General features: G+C 37.1%; 1 protein-coding gene across 1 annotated transcript in view; it reads left to right on the top strand.

Annotated features, from left to right (window-relative positions):
* Window positions 1–647: 647 nt before the first annotated feature.
* The window catches only part of CD4 (CD4 molecule), a 47,478-nt gene continuing 42,125 nt past the window's right edge, over window positions 648–6,000 (top strand). Inside the window, exon 1 of the mRNA XM_066598873.1 lies at window positions 648–716. The gene's annotated coding sequence lies outside the window, so the exon portion shown is untranslated. The remainder of the gene's footprint in view (window positions 717–6,000) is intronic.

Here is a 6,000-nt window from a genome sequence, read left to right as displayed (position 1 = left end):
ATCGCTGTCTCCATAAAAGTTTGATCTATCAAAGTAACACAATATTTACCCGGCATGGTGTATGTTGTCAGTAAAAAATACACAACGTCAGAATTGTGCTTTTTTGGTCACACCGACTCCAAGAAAAAATTAAAACGGATCAAAAGGTCAAAATGAAACTACATGATGTCCCTCAAAAAAACGAGTCCTCACACAACTATGTTGACGGAAGAATAAAAAAAGTTATGGGAAAATATATATTTTTTAAAATCAAAAACGCCTCGAATCGGCCCGATATTACCCTCGCCTGTATCAATTCAGCCTTACTCTATATATTGGCTGATGTAATAAGGCTGTCGTGTGATACCATCTGGTGTTTTTAAGCTTATCGTATTCTTTCTCAGAGAACAGGGGGGAAAAAAAGGAAATCTTTGAATTTGTTTTTGTAAGTCTTAATGTTTTTGAATTAGCCCTTCATGAAAGTTCCTTATTTCCTCTGATCACAGAGTCACATGAGTTGTTTTGCGAGTCGCCGCGTTGAGCGTGTTTACATGTTGTCATTGGTTCTGCACATTTCATTACTTAGGTCTCAGCTGTTCTCTGTCTTTGCACCAAATGATTTGATGCTGCCCCAGATGAGAAGCTTCCTGTGTGCGGTGGGAGGAGGATAGAAGATCTTAACCCAAGGAGAACACACAGCGCCAGGAGCAGAGACATCTGTGCCCCAGATCCTACAGGTAAGATGTACAAACTCTCCAACAGCTACTTTCATCAACTCTTCTACCTGTTACTTCACTGACGGTAATTTTCGTGCAAAATTCTCAAGTTTTGTTTTATTTTAGTCCTTTTAATTTAGTTTTTCCTTTCTAAGTTATTTCTTATCATTTTATGTTTGTATTTTAATTGGGAAATGTAACTTTTTTCTTTTTTCTTTTTCTTTTTGCTAATGTTCTTCAGTCACGTAGACAAGTTTGAAAAATGTTGCCAAAAATAAGTGTGAAAATAATGAATCTCATCGCAACTTTTTGTCTTTTAACATTTTGTAACCAGCTGACTAAATTTTTAAGATTTTCTATTTATTACAAGATTTTACATAAAATGTAAATAAGATTTATTATATATATATATATTTAATGGCAATGAACTATACAACTGAAGATAACAGTGCTAGGTGGATATTGTTATAGCCATTATTTTTTTTTTTCAAAAATTCTTTAAAATTTCTAATTTCATAATTTCTTAGCGTATTATTGACCCTTCACACATACGGATTAGCGGATTCTAATGGTGCCATATACAAACTTCTTAAATTTTTTTTTTAGCGTTTTATTGTCTCTTGAAGATTAGCGAACTCTGATGAAAGCAGAGTTATTAAACAGAAATGATTGATCACCAACGATCTTAAATTCTCCATGTGAGGGAATTAACCAACTCAAAATTATTAATTTTAGCTGGTAATTTAATAAAAGGCCACATGAGCAAATTTGTTCTCCGTCATAGATGACCGAATATGTATGGATCCCAGGCCATCACTATAGCAATTGCATAGTTTGCAGTTGCACCGGAGCCCGGGAGGCGGAGGGGCCCTAAAGATCCTTTTGCACCACATGAGGACACTAGTACTATAAATGAGGCGTGATATTTTCAGCAGTGGGCCTAGTATTGCATTAGGACTCAGAAGCTCCATGTTATGCCATGATCTAAACAAGGCCCAAAACCTGGATCTCTGCATGACAGATCAAAATTAGTAACCTATTTATTAAAAAAATGCTATAAAAAGGTGCAGTGAAAAAAATTATGTAATTTGAAAAAGCTATAAAGCAAATTTGCCATCGACATCCTGGATCTGGCAGCTGACCTGACATAGACGGTGCCACCAAAACATAAACGTCAGAGAAGGACCGTGATTTTAATAAATGTGAAGTTTACTTATAAAGGATGATAATAATAGGAACTATAAAAAACATGCATTTTTTAATTTTGTGTCACCATATTTCACAGCGCTTCACAAATTTGTGGGTGCAAGGCCAACGTCCGCTATATATCGCTTGGTATCATAAAAGTGGAATATAGTCATTTATTTTATGACTGTAATTTTAGAAAAAATTAAAAAAAATTACAAAATTGAAGATGATCATTATTGATTCACTACTGAGGTCTGCGGAAATTTTTGGACAACATATTGTAATTATTTTTGCGTAATTACATATAACCTTATGTTTTTGTGTATATATATATATATATATATATATATATACTCACACGTGCCGTATTACATTATATTTCATCTTATAATTGGAATTTAATTACTAAAAACATTTTTCTAAACGCGAAATTAGGAGTCCAACGTGATTCTATAAAGGAAGCAGTATGTGCCTACGATTTCAGTGAAATGTACAGTGATTGTGTTATACAACCTGCTACATGTGGTTCTCTGCGGTTGCCTATCATCCTTGTTTTAGCTACACTGTATTAGGTCTACAAGCACACTAGAGCTATGCAAATAATTCAATTATAATTTGCTATTATTTTTGAAACCTTATAGTAATAAAATAATAACATGGTCCGTAAAATCCAAAATGGATTATAAAAATATACAGTAAATTTTAAATAATATTTTACTTTACATGGTTGAATATTTTTGATTTTTTTTTTTAAATCATGCCCGATGTGAGCATTATAGTACAATATCATCAGGGTGATAGGTAATGATCCCCATGGTGTATTCAAAATAGTTCCTGTATTCAATGAAGATGAATAAATATGAACATTTTTCATTAAATGTAAGAAAAAAAAAAGCAAAGACAAAAAAATTCAAAAAGTTCTGATTTACTGGGAACGTCTACTTACTTTGTGTGTCCTGTGCCGCTCAATATCACATCATCTGTGTAAACGTATTCAAAATTTATGGAGAACTCTACAGGCTGCAATGCATTCTATTCTATGTACTCGCCGTTCACAAAATTGTTTGTGGACTGTTATTAGGCAAAGATGAGAACCTTCTATGGAGGAAAGGGAAGGAACACATGCCAGATGCCCCTGGGGATCAGAAAAAAAGGAAACTGGAAAATCGTAGTCCAATTTTTTTTCCCGGCAAGTTCAGGCATTGAGTAATGGCCTGGCCCTCCCCACGGGCATTGAACGGTCATCAGATCCCATCTGATGTCTATGGCCAGCCTTGTCCTATAAACAGAGGCATAATATGGAACTTGTGGACCTCCAATGCAAAGTCTGTAGGAAAGCTATGCAACTTTCACAGACCTTCTCTAGTATAGTCTTGTCCTGTAGGGCAGAAGACCCTTTTGACCTCCTCCAACTCCACGGCTCGCATGCAATTACTACCTCCTTTCATCCCTGTTCACACACGGTTCAGATAGGAACAAAGGTCTACACTGTATTAGACATGACATATCAGTATTGGGACTCCCTTTATTTTTTATACAGGGTGGTTTTTGTGATGTTTTATAGGTAATTTAGTTTCTTGCATGAGTGAATTTAAAAGTGAAACAGATGAATGTCTATTTCCTGGTTACCTCCAGAAGATCTTGCATGAGTTCTCTCTACTCCTTTTTATTTTTTTGCACGCTTATCTAAACAAAAAATTTTTTTTAGCTGTATCATTGTCTTCTTAAATATTTTTATTGAAGGGTGATGATAACTTTTTAGGTTACTGTTTGTTTATTCGTATGAATAGGATGGGGTGAATGGAGTGGGTGTTCATGGCGGAAAGTGTTACATACAATATATAGTGGAGAAATTCATTCAGAAACTGCTGGGTTTTCCTCATCGATTCTCTTAAGGCTTATAAAAGCAATAAAAACAGCAGTAGAGGATCATAATAATATAATAAAAACAGCCAAAAAGAAATGCTGCGCTTCATTATTGCTGTAGAACAAATCGTTTTATCATTTCCATTTGAAAAAAGCTAAAAATATTCCTGGCGCGGATGTAAGTCAAGGAGGATAGTTACTAAGAATTGCTTCGTTTTGAGGATGGCCCTAAGAAAATTTGTCAATAATTTTGTCCTATTAGTATATTACACTATCATAAAGTGCTTCTACATCTGTAACTTCCAACAATGGTATCGCGGCAGGTTGGTGTTCCTTGAGAAGCTCATAGGGTGCCGTGTGAAAGCAGAGAGTAGTAGAGAGAGAATTGTTTTTGCGGGGTGCCATGAGATAAATATTTTTGCCAAGGTAAGCCAAAATAGGTTGGGAAACACTGTTCTACATCATGTGTGCTGAGCTGCTATGATCGTATGGTTCGATGTGCACTTATGTTTAGTGTGGGGTAAGGGTTCGCTTCTCTGCTCCATCCTTTCTTGGAGCGTTAGTAGACAACCTCTGGGCCAGCAGGGCTTTCAATGAGAAGGTCCAGGGTAATATAGCTTGTTATGCGGTTACCATCTCAGAAGAGACTGTCTCTGAATGTTCTAAGCAGCTGAGGGTCAATGCCCTTGTGGACAGGAGCATTACCCGACCAGTGATTGTCCACCTCTCCCGTCATGATGTTGAATGGCGCTTAAATAGAAGAGCACACTAATATCTGAGTAGATTTTGAGCTTCGATATTTGGGTTATCGGTACGCACTTCTTTCTTTTCTACTTAAAGGGGATCTCCAGGACGGTATAAGTAAAGTCTATTTAGGAAAACACCGTATGCATTCATAATTTGAAATATATTAACAGTGGTCATTAGATCTCAGAGACCTCCCCAAAAATGTGGAACCAAAGTGTCATATATTATGCACTATGAATAAGCGAACCGGTCCTGTCCTAAGATCAATTAACTTTATTGATACAATCATGGGCAAACATCCTTAAATTTACTCTACTTAGTGAAAAGTAATTTTAACTCAAAATCTTAACTCAAAATTTGGTAGAAATTTTTTTGGGTGGTCACTATTGAGAAATTTGGGAGTAGTTGGTCATTTTCCATGTAGCTGTTTCACCTTTTCCTATTACAGTGATATAAAGGGGCCAAAAATATGCAGGTTCTAGAGAAAACCCCTCTGCCGAGATCAAATGTTTCACAATGATGTCCCAATGATGAAAAGAAATGTTATTTAAAATTAAAAACTCAAAAATTTAATTTAAGGTAAAAAATTAGAATTTAAAAACAACTTTGTTTCTTTTTAACCCAAAGAAAACCCCAATTTTCATAATTCGGTATGGAGAAAAAGACAGCAAGTGGGCAGAGAATCTTGTAGAAAAATAATGCGTAGAAGAACACAGAATTGCAGGGGTTCGAATCAGACGTGTTGAGATACAGTAGGTGTTGCCGGTCTAGTAATGCTGGCTAGCTGAAGGGTACGGCGTGTCAATATTCATAGAGAACTGTGGCTGACAAGCCTGGCGTAATCTAGGGTAGGTAAATAACTAAAAGTCGAAGGTGCCAGTGGCATGGAAACAATAAAAAAAAATTATTGAATATCAGCAGGTTACGCGTTTCAAGGCTGAGGGCCTCTTCATAAGACAGCTGGATAGAAGATTCTGATAACTTGATCAGAACATTCCAATCAGAAAAAAGGTAATTGGTACCTTTGGTGATCAGTGGAGACTGTTTGTGGTCAGTATCCAAATGCTAATTGTCACAGTTTCCGCTGGCCATCAATGGTGTAAATTGACTTTTTTTTTGTTAGAATGTTTTGATCAACTTACCAGAATCTGCGATCCAGCTGTCTGATGAAGAGGCATGAAACGCCTCGAAACATGTTACAAGTAGAGATGAGCGAACGGACTCGTTTAGGGTGATTTCGCAATCGAGCACCGCTTTTTTCGAGTAACTGACTACTCGGGCGAAAAGATTCGGGGGGTGCCGGGGGGCGGCGTGGTGGAGCAGGGGGTAGCAGTGGGGAACAGGGGGGAGCTCTCTCTCCCCCCCCCCGCTCCCCTCTGCAACCCTCCGCTCACCCCCGGCCCCCCCGAATCTTTTAGTAGTTACTCGAAAAAAGCGGTGCTCAATTGCGAAATCGGACAAAACGAGTACGTTCACTCATCTCTAGTTACAAGCCTTCATAGTT

The sequence above is a fragment of the Eleutherodactylus coqui genome, chromosome 4 (genome assembly GCF_035609145.1).
Source record: "Eleutherodactylus coqui strain aEleCoq1 chromosome 4, aEleCoq1.hap1, whole genome shotgun sequence".
Lineage (NCBI taxonomy): Eukaryota > Metazoa > Chordata > Amphibia > Anura > Eleutherodactylidae > Eleutherodactylus > Eleutherodactylus coqui.
The sequence above is the reverse complement of the archived record's forward strand: the minus strand, read 5'-3'. Positions and strand labels throughout refer to the sequence as shown.